This window comes from Castor canadensis, chromosome 12 (assembly GCF_047511655.1).
Source record: "Castor canadensis chromosome 12, mCasCan1.hap1v2, whole genome shotgun sequence".
Taxonomy (NCBI): Eukaryota; Metazoa; Chordata; class Mammalia; order Rodentia; family Castoridae; genus Castor; species Castor canadensis.
In genome coordinates this window covers 6,291,438-6,307,231 of record NC_133397.1, presented here as the reverse complement: position 1 = coordinate 6,307,231, position 15,794 = coordinate 6,291,438, and the positions used below count along the sequence as shown (strand labels likewise).

Sequence of the window (15,794 nt, the reverse complement as noted above, 5' to 3'; positions counted from 1 at the left end):
ACTGCTGGGATCGCTGGAGGTGTTCATCGACAGTAACATTTGTGCCTCAGTTGGGCTTGTGGCAATTAATGCTATGTTATGATGTCAAAGCATTGAAGTGTGAAATTCCTGTTCTTTGTGGTCAACCAGATCAATTAAAAAACAACCAGGGGTTGGGCTGGGAGTGGGGAGGGGACTGGCAAATTGCCTGTACCAAGGAAAATTGCGACCAGGGACAGCGTCAGTAGGATTTCATCTGGAAGTTTAAGAGAGTTCAAGACAGAAGGATATTGCCATTTTGGTGAGGAGGAGAGGAAGGACCACAGAGGGTGCACAAACCCAGCCAGGCCCAAGGCGTTCCTAAACCAGCAGAGCGTCCTCCCAGCAAGAGGGAAAGGAGCAAGGTTACGAGCAAGGCCACCCAGAGCTTCCCAGGCCAACGTGTCAAGGCCAAGTGTGCAGCTCCTGCGGGGCGACTCCTCCTTGCACCACACACAGGTTAGAAAGAACAAAGTCACCCTGAGATCCCCACCTGGCCTGGTTCACTGTGACCTCCATAGCCAAATGCTTTTCCACTGCTCAGATGGAAAAAACATGATGGTTGCTGCCATGTGTTTACATGAGTTTTGAATTTTAGAAAACTTTTAAGTGTAGAAAATGGTGTCTCAGTGGTTTGACGACGGAGTCTCTGAAATGCATGCTTTCTTGGTGTCTTCCAGGTCTGACGCTTGTCTAACAAAAGTTAGTCTGAAGCTGACGATCACTGGAATTCTCCACTGGATAGGTGTCATTTTTCTCAGTTTCTAGCATCCCACAGTAATAATTTCTAAACTAGACATGAGAGGTAAGGCTGGGATACATTTTAAAGCATTGTTTTTTGTTTGCCCATTAATGGAATCTAGTTGAGTCCCTCCCCTGTAATTATGAGGCACGTACACGCACTGGTATAATACATATCAGGCTGTTGATTAAATTACGCCAAATATAATATGCTAATTCTTCATATACTGTATTATAGTGATGGGAGCTGGGGAGATGATATGTTTGTGACATGTAGAAAACACACTTTTTGCTCGCAGCTGGTAATTTACTACTCACTCAGACGCCATAAATATTGGTTTTGGCAAGGAGGAAGTCATGGAATTTCTCTAGGATCTAAAGTGTGATTTGAATTGTAGACCAGAAAGCAGTTTTACATCCCTGTGAGTTACAGGCATGACACGGCTTGTTCTCATTCATCAACCCAGGCTGGAACCTTCTCGAAGGACAGCGGAGTGAGGCATAAACAGCCTCAGCGGACCAGGACCAGGAGAAGGTTCGGGCTTCAGGACCACTTAGCTCAGCCCTGTGACCTTGAGGCTGCCCTCCGCTGCACCCGAAGACGTCTGGGTAATCGAGTGTTCCTAGCAGCTCAGAGGGCTCACATTTCTCTGATGGGAATTGTGTCTTGGGACAACCACTCGATTCCCTGGAGAGTGAGTCTCAAGTGTCCCTGGCACAGGAGGGAAACGGAGCAAACGAGACAGGGCTGTGCCAGGCAGGCTCAGGGTCACTTTGAACTTGAGGATCAACAGGTAAATCACGTGGTCAGACATTTACAAGTGTGGGTGGTGTGCAGGTTTGAGTTATTCAGAAACACAGAGGCCTGGGGACAGACATCTGTGGTGGCTTCCTCTGGCCTTGCCTGTTTCCTGAGGGAGAGGAGCAGTGGCTGGTTTCGTCTCCCATCCTTTCCCATTCTGCCCTGCACACAGGGGTGTTCTTTGCTCCAGGTGTGAGCCAGGGCCGGGAGGGGCAGCTGGACTGAGCTGTGGATGCTGCTGGCCTCTGGGGTCCAGAGGGGAAGACTCAAAATAGAACAAATAATTTTTCCAAAGTCCAATTGTTTTGTGCCAAAACCAGTTAAACATGGATTTAAAAATAAAGATAAACAAATACACTGGGCTCCCGTGGCTCACGCCTGTAATCCTAGATACTTGTGAGGCTGAGATGGGGAGGACGGCAGCTTGAGGCCAGCTGCAGCCAAAAAGTTCGAGAGACCCCCATCTCAGCCAAAAGCTGAAGATTGTAGTTTCAGGACATTCCATACAAAATGCTGTCGAGACCCCGTCTCAATGTCAAAAAGCTGAGCATGGTGGTGTGTGCCTGTCATCCAGCTACAGCAGAAATTGTAAAACAGAAGAACACAGTCCAGGGCAGCCTGGGCAAAAAGCAAGACCCTATCTCCAAAACACCCAGAGAAAAAAGGGCTGGAGGCATGGCTTAGGTGGCAGAGCACCTGCCTAGCAAGTACAGAGCCTTGAGCTCAAACTCTGGTGCTGCCAAAAAAGAGGAAAATAAATAAAAATAATAAAAGATTATTGCTAACATTGAATGACTTCTCTCCAAGTGAATAAAATGAAGCACTAATCCACATACCTCTTTATTCACTCAACAAATAGTTATTGAGCACTTCCTGAGTGCCTGGTCCTCTGTTCAGTGAAAGCAGTGGAGGTTAAGAGAGGTCCAGCCCCTGATGTGAGGTCCATTGTGTGTGTCCATGCTACTGGGCCATCTCACCACACACTGAATCAAACACCAGTCTAGTGTGGTTGTGGAGGACTTTCATAGATGAGATTAACATTTTAATCAACAGAGTGAGTAAAGTAGGTGACCTGTCACAACAATGGTGGGCCTCATCTAATCAGCTGAAGGCACAAAGAGGAAAAAGATGAAGGTCTCTGAGGCAGAGGGAATTCTGTCTCCAGATGGTCTTTGGACTCTAGCCACAACTTCAATTCTTTCCTAGGTCACCAGCCTGTGGGCCTGCCTTGCAGATCTTGCCAGCTTCTATAACCACATGAGCCGATCCCTTAAAATCTCTGTCTCTCTCTCTCAATCTCTCTCTGCCCCCTCTCTCCCTCCATCTTTCTCTTCCTCTCCCCCTCCTCCTTTCCCTCTTCCTCTCCCTGGTTCTGTTTCTCTGGAGAGCCCTGTTAATGCACCTGCCCTTACAGCGTCCTCCATCCAGGAAGGAACAGAGAAGCAAAGCTGGTATCGGAAGAATGAGCAGAAGTTGGCACAAGGGGTGGTTTCTAGGCAGAAGGAATGGCACAGGGAAGGAGGGAGAGCCGGGAGAACAGGGCCCAGGCAGAGCGGGGGTGGGGGGTAGCTTGGACCCCTGAGCAGCAGCGACCGTGAAGGAACACTTGCTTTCTCTTTCTGCCCAGGCTCACCAGGACTGAGTCTCTAGCTCCCAGGAGGTGGAGGAACTGACACCACCTCCTTCTGATGGGTGAGGAAACTGAGGCACAGAGCTAGGGCACCCACTGGTGGATGACCCAGTCAGGACTCTGATACAGGGTGGCTGTTCCCTTGCATGAGCCAGGCCTTGAACCACGGATTCACTGTGCTCCCCCCGCCCCACTCCTGTCACTGTTCTCACTCCTGCTGCCCAGGTCAGAGCCAACCCCAAAGCCACATGGCACCCAAATGGCTTGTCACATCCCTATCCTCATTTGACTCGTGCAAGGATCCCAGGAAGTCGGAGGGACTGCCAGTATCATCCACTCCACCACGAGTGTAGGAACAGCCAGAGAACTTGGGTGGCCAGCGCCAGGCTCTGGGCCAGTGTCTTCTGCAGGTGCTACATCCCTGACCTGAGCTGGTGCATTTTCTGATGGTCCCCTCCTTCCCTACCTGAGCTTGCTGTGGTAACACATGAAGGAGGTGGAGCCACAACTGATAAAGTAGACACACACTGAAATGTCCTGCTGTCCCCTCCTGCCACTGAGGAAGTACCTGCTGGGTCTCCCTTTGAAGGAACTGGTTTTCTCCCATCTGTATAGTTTCAACAGCTATAGGTGCAGCTTACATCCATCCTTCTGGAGCCTTCTTTGCTGGCCCCTCTAGCCTTTCCCTACCATCAGCTTTTCTCAGCTGTGTGCTCCACTTAACAATTAACCTTTGGCACAATGCCCGCGTGGGTTGACACTTTAAAAGTCTCAGGGATGTGTGTTTCTTCTCTGTCCAAGAAGCCTTCAAGGTCACTTGAGGCTCCCTGTGGTCTGTCCCAGAGCCAGCATACCCAGGAGTTGGCCTTTGTGTGTGCTGATTTAGTTTGGTTGAAGACTAGGGTCAGTCAAATCTGTAAGTGACCTAGTCACTAGTGGTGTCTCCAAGAAGGTGAAGAGGGGAAGCCCTCAGGCCTGCGAGCGCCCCAATCCAGGCCCCTCCCTTGGACGACCCTGTAATTTTTCATTCGAAGCACAATAAATAAAATAAGGACCCTGAGATTCAGAGTTTGCCTAAAACACAAGTGATTTCCTTCATTCTGCTCCCCACCAGGGGGCATTTGGTGAGATCTTGGATCTGTTTGCTAACACCTGACTTAATTTAGGTGCCTTTCCCCTCCGGCCCCACACAGGTGACCTCAGCTCCTGCACCCCAGCTCCTGCACTCACCTCTCAGCTGGCTGTTCAATGCGGATTTCCTTTGCTGCAATTGTGGAAAGGGGCAAAACCCAGGTCATGCCTACACTGAACTGTGGGAGGAAAGAGGCTCCTTGGGTGCACTTTGATGCCAGCATTACTGCTGTGGGCTCAGTTGTTCTTGTCTCCCCATTAATCTATCAAAGTGCCAACGCCCAGTGCAACTGTATTTAGAGATAGGGACTGGGAAGAGTTTATAAATGGTGTCACAGAGTAGGGTCCTCATCTGATGGGACTCGTCCTCATGAGAGCTAGAAACACAGAGCTCTCCCTCTGCATGCGTGCCCTGAAGAATGAAGAGGTGACAGGACACAGAGAAGACGGCCATTTCCAAGACCAGGAGACAGCCTCACCCGAATCTAAACTTAATGAACCTTCACCTTGGACGTCCAGCCTCCAGAACTGTGAGCAAGTGAATGGTGGCCACTGCAGCCTTCCACCTGGGGTATGTTGTTGGGTAAGTTAAAAGAAGAAACAAGGAAAGAAACTGAGCCGCTGTTGTCGCTTGTCTTTGTTGGCTGCCCTGGGACCCTAGAGTTCTCACCTGGGACTTTCAGAACTGTGGATTCTTAAGCTGGAAAAGGTCCTGGAAGCCATCCAGCCAAAGGAGGGAAACAGAGGGTGGCCAAGGCTTGTGGTGTTCTTGTGTCCCCCACTTCCTGTCACCTGACCTCCTCCTGCTGCTTCAGTGACAGGCCAGCCCTTGAGTCTGATATCATCTGGCATCAAATGAGCCAAATCTGAGTGAATTCAGCAAATCATTGTATCTGCAGCCATCAGTGACCTGAGCACAGGTGTCGGGAGAAATGACCCCACTGTTGAGGGCACACGGTGTTTGTGAGGGTTTTAGATGGACACTTTTGTGAGGGTTTTATACCAACACTTCGAGATCAGGGTGTGCACCAAGGGTTTCCCGTGCCCGTGGTCTCCACCTCATTTCTTGCTCACCCAACCCTCAGAACTTGGCAACATCAGCATTCCCCTTTTGGAGCTAGGTGGGGGGCGTGCTGTTCAGTCACCCAAGTGGGCCCAGCTTCCTCACTGCTCCCATTGGCCCGCCGAACCCTTCTCCCGGCCCTGGCCTCCTGGAGCTCACTGTACTCTTCCCTGTGGTCCCATCCCATTTCTCAAACTTCTGACTTGTGCCTGCCGTATGTGGGCTGTTGGCTGTGCACCTCACCTGAGTTTTTGTCCAGCTGGCTCTGCAGACCTTCCCTCATCCCTGTTGTGCTGGGACAGCAGGTCCTTCCCTTCAAGGAGTGAGTGACCTGTGTGGTGTGTGAGGAAAGGGGAACGAGCTTCAGGAGGAAGTGCGTAGGGATGAGTTCTTAAGAACTTGGCAGGATTTGGACAGAGATGGAGGAGGAACGAAAAGGACAGGGCTCGAAAGTGCACAGTGTGGGCCACCACAGAGAGGGGACAGGTCCACGTGTCCCTAACTTGGCTGCTCCTTCTGGTAGATTCTCTCCAGCTTGTGCTCTTTTGTTACACGATGGGCAAAAAGCATGAGTGACGTGGGCGTCTCTAGTGCACCTCTCTTCTCCAGCCTACACTGGGTCCTTTCATCCTCCTGTCCACTCTGCCCTCTGCCTGCAGCCTCACCTCACCTGCTCACCTCAATCTGGCCTCGTCCCCTCTCTGGATCCAGACGTTCCTCTCAGAACCCCCAGGTCTCCCCTGCTGCACTCAACCCACCAAGTAACCTCTGGGTGCTGATGAGCAATTTTGTCACGTGGACCATCCAGGGTGCAAGACCATCCAGGAGGGAACAAAGTCTGCATAAGCAGAGACGTTAAAACCGTATCTGTGAGCTGGGTGCTGGGGGCTCATGCCTACAATTCTCGCTACTTGGGAGGTTGAGATCAGGAGGATTGAGATTAGAGGCCAGCCTGGGAAGTAGTTCAAGAGACCCCCTAACCACAGCAAAAATGGACTGGAAGTATGGATCAAGCAGAAGAGCACCAGATTTGCAAGTGTGAAGCCCTGAGTTCAAACCCCAGTCCCACCAAGACAGACTGCATCTGCACAAGAGTCGAGGTTCCCAGAGGGCAGAGGCCTCCTTTTCCATGCGCGCCCACAGTTCCAGCCAAGAGGGCTTTCGCTAAATGTTTTAATATTTTGTATTTTAACAACAATACCAAAATAATTACAGAACTAAAAAAATGAATGAGAACTGGGGTGTGGTTCAAGTGGTAGGGTGCCTGCTTAGCAAATCTGAGGCCATGAGTTCAAACTCACACTCACACACATGATATATAAATGATGAGGATTTTGCCCAAGGAAAAGAAGCTTTGTTTCTGGTGTCACAATGTGACATGTATTCATCACCTCACACAATCTCAACAAACCTGCAATATATGTATTATTATCCTACTTTGAGGATAAAGAATCTGAGTTTTGCCCAGCGAAACAAATGTAATGTGTTCTTGCCTGAGTTGTGACAGAGGTCTTTCAGACGCCAAAGCCTGTGGTGTTTTAAAGCCATGCTATGTCTTATTTCAGTCACTGGGTTCCCCTGTCCATAAGTACTAATGTAAAAGACCGATGTGCACATACTTAGGGTTTGTACATGATAAAGGGACATCGAGAAGAACGAGGTAGACAAGCTAGAGCTAAATTTCATGGGTAGGACAGGTACTCTTACTGTTAGCAGGTCAAAAAAGTTATGAGAACTGCCACATAAGTCCCAAAGAACATGTCCTGGGTGTTCTGTGCATTGCATGGAATAGTTTTGTTTAACATTTGTGCTTTTTAATGTGCTGCAAACTGATATTGGGATTATTTGTGAGAACTTGCATTTCCCTCTCTATTGATGACCATGGAGCGATCTCATGGCTAGTTGTCTCAGAAATATGGGGATTACGACTTGTCCGCCATTCAGCCTGACTATTTCAAATTTAGCTAAAGGAAGCCATCAGTGCTGAGAGCACCCATCACACTTTGGGAGCGATGATGAGGCAGGCTAGGTTAGTGATAGTCTGCAACTGCTCCCCCTCTTGGCTCAGGGGCTCCTCCCCCTACCTAGCCCACAGGTGAGAGGAGCCAGGTGCTGATGAAGTGTTTCCGTACCTCCAAGTTCAAGGTGGTATAAAAACAACCTACCAAGAGACCCCGGTCCTCCTTCTTCCCTTTCTTCACCTGGCGAACAGGTGCCTCCCCTTCCCTCAAAAAAGCTATTCTACCTTATCCCATTGGCATGCTCTGCTTGGAGTCTTCCATTTGGAACGCAAGGACCAAAATCTTCTGAGAACACCGTTCACTGATAGCATTTGCGTGGATTCCTTACCTGGGCATAACCAAGCCCGGAGAAGGAAAAGACAGCACCGGTGGATGTGCTGCTTTTCCTTAGCTCTGACTCTGACAAGAGTCAGAAGATTAAGGACCGGGGACTAGGGCGTCCTTTCAGTAAATGTGCTGTCCCCCAGCCCTCCACACATCAGCATCTTGGGAGTTGGAGGTTACCCACCTGCACATACTAATGAGATCATTAACGCCTGGGGACTAGGGAGGTTTGCAAAGGGACATTGTTGTGGCTATTCTCTCCTGTGACAAAGGAGCTCATTGTCCCTCTGCCTCTCTTCTTCCCTTGTCTATCATTAAAACAGAAGAGGGGGCAGGTCCTGGTGAGAGAAACCTCCACGAACTGCTTCCTGGAACTTTAAGAGGCTCAGCTGTTCCCTGGACAATGAGAACTCAGCACGGGGTGCTGTAACTGGATGAGTGTCTCCCGGACTTGGGTAAACTGCCAATTCAGGCAGTTTCTATGTCCTTCTACAGGCACAGACCGCGCAGAGAATGGCAGTGGCTGATCGACAGCATATTGATTTTTAGTGTGAAGATTCGGTGTGGCTTATGGAAAGGGTGCATGGTCCCTGTGACTGGGGTGGGTATGCCTTAACATTCCTTGCTCACAGGGACATGTGTAGGACCCACTGGGTCATGTGGCCATGACAGCATATCCTCCAGAATATTGCCAAAAGAATGGAAGGCCTTGGAACAAGATGAGTTCTCAAGCAGGGAGCACATAGCTTTTGTCTGCAGAGAGGCTGGAGCACTGTCCCTCAAGCCACCTGGCTCAGTCAGATGTGTAGCCAGAACCACCTATCCTCCCTTTGTGAATCTGTTACAGTTTGTCCAGTTTATAGAGAAATGACTTTAGGCTGCTGTGTGTGAAGTTCCCATAAGTTTAAGGACATCAAAGATCTTATTTGGGGGGAAGGAAGATGGAGGTGGACAGAAGCAAGCAGCAGATACTGCTACTTAAAGTTGCTTTAAAAGCTTTCAAGTAAGCTATTAGTATTTTGGCTGCTGTTATTTTTTTCCCTATTTCTTTTCTGTTTTTTTTTGTAGCAAAAGTATTTTAATTTGATTCAATCCCATTTTTCTTGTTCTTACTTTCTGAGGAATTGGTGCTCTATTCACAAAAGCTTTTCCGGTACCTGTCTCTTCAAGGGTTTCCCTATGTTTTCCTCCAGCAATTTCTAAGTTTAAGGTCTTACAATAAAGACCTTTGATCTGTTTGGAATTGATTTTTTCTATAAGTTGAGAGATAGGGGTCTGGTTTCAGTCTTCTATGTTTGGTTAGTCAGTTTTCCCAGCACCATTTGTTGAAGAGATTGTCTTTTCTCCAATGTAGGTTGCTGACATCCCTGTCGGTTGTCAGAGGGCTGGAGCTCTGCAGGTTGATTTCTGGCTCTTCTATCCAACCTATTAGTTTTTATGCCGATACCATGCTGTCTTTGTTACTATGGTTCTGTAGTATAATTTGAAGTCAGATATTATAATATCTCCAGCATTGTTCTTTTTGTTCAGAATTGCTTTGGCTATTGTGGGCCTTTTATGTTTCCAAATGAATCATGGGATTGATTTTTCTATTTCTGTGAAGAATGTCATTGGAATTTTGATGGGGATCTATGTATTGCTTTCAGTGGCATAGCAATTTTCACATGAATTCTGCCAATCCGTGGACCATGGGAGGTCTTTCTAGTGTCTTCTTCAATGTCTTTATTCAGTATTTTATAGCCTTCATAGTAGAGACCTTTCATTTCCTTAGTTAGGTTTATTCCTAGGTATGTATTTTTTGGATGCTATTGTGAATGGGATTAAGAAGCATTTACATAGCAAAGGAAACAACTGCCAGAATCAAAAGAAAATCTTCAGATTGGGGGAGAATCTTTGCCAGTTATTCATTGGATAAAGGATTATTATACAGAATATATAAAGAGCTGAAAAAATTAAACATCAAAAGAAAAAATAATCCAACTAATAAATGGGCAAATTAATTAAATCCTTTTTCTAAAGCAGAAGTACAAAACAGCTAATAAATGCATAAGGAATGTTTCAACATCTTTAGCCATAAAGGAAATGCAAATCAGAATATCATTGAGGTTCCATCTCGCCCCAGTTGGATTGGCCTTCAAATGCTGCTAAGGATGAGGATGAAGCGGAAGGAGCTCCCGTACACTCTGTGGCAATGTAACTTAGTGCAGCCACTATGGAAATCAGTATGGAGGTTCCTTTAAAAACTAAAGATAGCTCTACCTTATGGTTCTGCTTACCAGTCCTGGGCAAATATCTGAAGGAATGTAAGTCTACATACAGTCAAGATATCCTCACACTCATGTTTATAGCAGCAGAATTCACAATGGACAAAATATGGAATTGGCCTAGGTGTCCATCAACTGATGAATGGATAAAGAAAATGTATATATACATGATGGAGTATTATTCAGCCATAAAGAAGAGTTAAGTTACCCCATTTATAGGAGCATGGATGGAACTAGAGAGCATCATGTTAAGTGAGATAAGCCAGACTGAGAAAGACAAATATTGTATGTTCTCTTTGGTGTGAGGAGTCTAGTCTTTTAAAATAAGTGACAGGAAGGAAAGACAGGTCCTGTTTGGAGATGGGTATCAGTGAGAGGGAGAAGGGTGAAAGGGTGAATATCGTCAATGTATTTTATACCCAAATATGAAAATAGAACTATGAAACCTGTTGAAATTGTTTTAAGAAGAGGGGAGGGTGGGGCTGGTGAAGTGGCTCAAGTGGTAGAGTGCCTGCCTAGCAAGCATGAGGCCCTGAGTTCAAATCCCAGAACCACAAAACAAAAACAAAAAAAGAAAACCAAGAAGAGGGGAGGGAAATGAGGGGGAGGGAAAGAAGGAAGAGAGGGAGAGGGGTGAATTTGATAGAGATGTATAGTACACATGTGTGGAAGTATCACAATGAAACCCTTTTGTGCAACTAATTTATGCTAATTAGAAGTTATTTTAAAGGTGATGTATGCATATGGAAGAAGTGCGGAATGCTCTGAAAAGTAGCGAGTATCCAAGGAAAGTAATTTAAATTACCGTTAAGGAAGCAGTAATTATGACGAGCATTCTAGCTAATTCATTTCGAGTCTTCTGAGGAGGGATCTTACCAAGAAGTGTGTTTGTGATTGTGTGTGAATCATTTTTACTCTGGCTAAGATGATATTATCTATTTAATCTTGAGTCCTGCCTTTTGGATTCAGTATGAGAGCATAAGTCCTTCCTCTGTTGTCATTTTTTTGCTAACATTTCTTTTTCTGGTTTAAAGATTCACTTTCTGTGCTACATGTTCTGTTGAGAGGACTAAAATCTGAACCTATGTTGATGGAAGCTTTAGTTTGGATATAACTGAGCACAAGCAGTTTCCCTCTCCAGGGACAGGCACGCTGTTTGTCTGTTTGCATGATCTGCAATGTTTCATATGTTTGTGACGTTTCTTTTTGGTGAAGCGAGCAGTGAGGTACAAGACTGAAACACTTTGGTTGTTTCATTTGATGGTCTTTGTGGGTGAAATTATTGTCTCCGTTATCTCCAAGAGCTGCATTACTCTTCCCCAAATTTCATCTCCATTTGGATTTCTTAACAAAATTCTCCCCACCTTACTGTCACCAAGTACTTTTCTTTTAACTGATTTCTACAGCACAATTCCCTTTACTATGTAAAAAGCCTAACACCCAGGTAGGGTCCATGAGCACTCCTGGGCTGGGGACCTCCTGCTCCCTTGCTGCTCCTGTGCTCTGCAGACTTCTCTCTCTCCTCCCCTAAACACTTTTGGCTGGAACCTCATGTTTCCAAGCAGGTGTGTCTTAACCAAGGAGCCCGAGTTTGAGGATGCTTTCCTTAAAACAAATGAACAATGAGCATATTCAATGCCATATAATTAGATCTCAAAATAACAACTCTGGATTTTTTAATAAAAGATATCAGCCCAATAGAAATGACACAATTCCAAGAACACCTCTGGCATAATGTTTCTAGATGGAAAAAAAAAAGACAATTAAAGAAGTATTGGCAAAGTGCAATAGAAAGTGGTGTGATTTCTGCAGGAGCTAACTCACATTGGACAAATTGATCAAAGAGATAAAAACAGGAGAATGACCAGAGAAGAATTTTCTCTCATTTAGAAACACCTGCATAATGAATGCCAAATAAAGAGAATGAAACAAGTCACAGAATTTATCATCTCTTATCTCTTTATTATAAAATAATGAATACATTGAAATAGAGTTTCTGTAAACAAGAGGCTTATAGTCAATGTGACCACACATCCTGGTTAGTTTGGCCAGCTCTATTCTTGCATCAAGTCCTTGAATAGTCAATCAACTCTGCATTGCTGTGATAAAATGCCCGAGACAATCAACTTAACAAAAGAAAAGGTTTGTTTTGGCTCATTGGTTCAGTCTGAGGTTGCTTTCAGCCCCATGGCTTTGAGGCTGAGGTGGTGCAGTACATCACAGTAGGAGTATATGGCAGGGGAAGCTGTTTACCCAGCCCAGCTGGGAAACAAGGAGACAGGAAGGGTTCAGGGTTCCAATATTCCCTTCAAGAGCACACTCCAGTGACCTAACTTCCTCCCATTAGGCTCTACCTCCTAAAGGTTCCACCCCCTCCCAATAGTGTCAGGCTTGGCACCAAGCTTTTAACACTTGGGCCTTCCAGGGATGTTAAATTCCGACTATAGCTGTAGCATTACCTTTTATTCTCGCAATTGTAGTAGTCTGGACAGTAAGATATATGGTCTTCTATAATATCAAAATTGAATTGTTTGTGATATTCAAATAACTAGGGAAGATACTAATTTCATATAAGTCTTTTGGAATGTCAAAAAACAAAATCCAACATGTCTCCATCAACAGCTCAGATACACGGTGACACTGGGGAGCTGACTGAGAATTTCTGAGGGTGTAGAGTACAGGATGGGGTGTAGAGGACTGAGGGCGTCTTCCTGATTATAATAATGGAGTTACATTTGTAGGCTAATTTACACCTTGCAGAGACTGTCTACGTCCCTGGACTCACGTGTTTCTATGACGCTGTTCCTGGGTTGAGAAGATAATCAGGTGGAAGTGGTGGGGGAGATGCCAGCAGCCCTGTCGTCTGGTTAGGTGGCCTCACACTAGGAATGGGGACCAGACTCTCACCAGTTGTAGGTGGAAGAGAGTGAAAATAGTCCAGTGCATGTTCAAAGAAGAATTGGGGCCTCCGAGGTCAGAATTTATTGGGAAAATCTAGGACATGAAATCTCCACGAGAATATTCACTTCTGGCTAATGGGTACCAGTAGGTCATGCTTTGGGAAAGAACTTAGGGGCCTCCTTTCAGTGAGGGTAACTGGCTTATGGGACCAAAATAGTTGAACTAACTGTGGGTGCAAGTATTTTCAGTGATAGAGTGATCGTCAGGGGAAAGATGGCTGGTACCCAATGTCTGTGAATGTCTGTTGGAAAACGAAATGGTTTCTATAGCATTTTTCCTCCCTGTGTCCCACCAGCACATTCCCCGCCCCCACCCTAGAGAAATAATTGTAAAGAAGTGAATATTGAGTACCTGCAGCTTAATGCTCAAATGTATATATTTTGGGAAGAGCATGAACTAGTTAATATCCAACCAACATCAGCAATTGCCGTAACGACTAGGATGTTAGTTACTGTTGGTGGAGGAGGTGTTTGCAGAAAGATGGATTCAGGTGTTCAAATTTAAGCCAGATGGAAATGACCTGGTGTCAAAAGACCCAAAGATGTTTTCATTTTTCCCGAAAAGTACTCATGTTCCAGGCAGCTGGGGACTGACACTGTGACTTGCTGGGTGATTCAGTTCCTTTTTCCAAGTCATCCAGGAAGCAGAGTGGGCTAACAGGGAAAAGAATGACTTAGATGTGATTTCAAGTTTCACTCTACCAGTGGGGAGGATGGCGAGGTGTATTAGGATGGTGTGCTGAGAGGTTCAAGTGAGCTAGTGCATTTTGAGTCTGTGGTGCGATGCCAACAGCCTGTTCCTTGAATTTGGCTCTGCTGATGTCATGTGGCATTGCAGGTGGTTGACATTGCACGTGTGTGGCATTGCAGGTTGGTGGCAGAGCCTCCAGCTTTTATCTTCTTGGACAGGAGTGGGATTGCTGTAGCCTGGTGAGAATTCTGAGGTCCAGGTTCAGAAGGCAACTGTGAGGTCCCCACTGAAGGGCTCAGTGGGTTCCATGATCTTCTTCTAGTGATTCACTCTTTTTTTTTTTTTCCTGCAAGTAAGATTTTAATGAGATTCTTTAGCTAGTCACACACAAACAGAAGATGATAAAAAGTTGGTTACTATTCCTCTCCTTCCCAGGGTTAGTGATGTAAAACCAGGTCCATTGTTCTTAAAAACACACCAAAATTGTTTTAGCTTACAAAACTATAATGAGACAGAAAATTAGATCAAAACAAATCTGACTGTAGTGGCAGTGATAGGGACTTTTGCATAAAGCCAAGTGACTTCACAGCAGATAGTGATTCACTCTTGATAGAAGTCAATTTTAGTCCAGGAGTTCAAAGTGATCTTTACTGGAAATGCTCTAGAAAAATGTTAAAGAAGATGAACTGCAGAAGACGCTCCCATAGAGATTAGATTTCACCTCATGTTTCTACAAAGAACTATTTTTTTTCAGGTATGTACAAATTTTGAAAACTCTTCTACTGAATCTTTTAACTAACAGACACACCTGCCGTACAGTTAGAAATCTCTTTAGCAAGCTTCTACATTTTCTAGGCAACTCTTTTTTTTGTTTGTTTTTTATGGGACTGGAGTTTGAATTCAGGGCTTTGCATTTGGAAAGCAGGCACTCTTACCATTTGAGCTGTGCCTCCAGTCATTTTGCTCTGGTTATTTTGGGGGTGGAGTCTTGGGAACTATTTACCGGGGCTGAACTTGAACTGCAATCCTCCCAATCTCAGTTTCCCAAGTAGCTAGGATTACAGGTGTGAACCACCATTGCTGGACCTCTAGGCAACTCTTGAAGGCGCGAATTTTATCAAGGATTTTTTGGGGAAACCCAGAGTGTGTTTCCACTGCATGTTCTGTGACAAAACCTCAACAACTTTGCCACCATCTCCATTCTTCCTCTTCAATCTCTCTCAACAACAGAAAAACCAAGTTGGTTGTTTCAAAATTCTTTTTGCCTCTTTTTCCTCTTTTGCCGCCTGTGCCCTTTCCCTCAGGGAGACTCTATATTTCCTTTCCAGATCCTTCTGTAACCTCTCTTCACTCTACGAAGTTCTTTCTGTACATTTTCAGTTTATTTTTTCCCATCTTCTCCCATTCCTACCCCTCTTTTTTGGAAAACCCAGGGCCTCCTTAGGACTCACCGCTTTGCAAGTGCATGTGAGCGGCTTCAAACGATAAAGCATTTGTAAACACTCCTGTCATAATAAAATGATTTAATAGCATCAGTTGGTCCCCAGGCCTGATAAGCCATTCATATCAAATATCAGAACATACAAAGTTCTATGGAATCGGAAAACTTTCAGTGGCATGGCAACTTGAAAACATTTTATTTACAAAAACAGAGTGGGGAGAATTTATAACTCTTTATTTTTCTGATCTTCGACTTTTAGTGATTTTCTGGTGATTTACAAGATTGGGTTTTTTTTTGTCTCTAAACGCTGGGGATTAACAATTGTCTGTGAGTTAATAGCTCCTACCCAGAGGGTTGGGGAAAGAGGCAAAGGAGGGAGGGATGGAGGGAGGGCTTCCAGCCCCCTTCATGAAAGGCTCTGTGGACACACGCAGGTCCCACCCGTGACAAGCCCTGCTGAGGGGCTCACGGGCTCAGGGGTCAGACTGCAGCATCTGGACACTTCTCCAGTCACTCAGTGAGTTAACGGCTGCCCCGCACTTCTGATGGCAGGATTTCCAAGTCCTACGACTGTGAAGGGACGGTAGCTCAGTGCGCAGATGCTGGCCGCACTCTGGGTGCCCCGCGGTGCCAGCTGTCGTGGCTTTCATGTGGGGTGCAGGTGTGATGGAGGTCCTCACAGGCAATCTTCCCAAGACAGGACGGCGG

The 15,794-nt window shown here is 45.9% G+C and overlaps 1 long non-coding RNA gene across 1 annotated transcript; it reads left to right on the top strand.

Moving 5' to 3' along the window:
- Nucleotides 1–516: 516 nt before the first annotated feature.
- Nucleotides 517–15,577, top strand: LOC141415000 (uncharacterized). The gene is made up of 3 exons (XR_012440018.1): nucleotides 517–823; nucleotides 1,227–1,553; nucleotides 15,521–15,577. It is a non-coding gene; the product is annotated as an uncharacterized lncRNA (long non-coding RNA).
- Nucleotides 15,578–15,794: the final 217 nt, after the last annotated feature.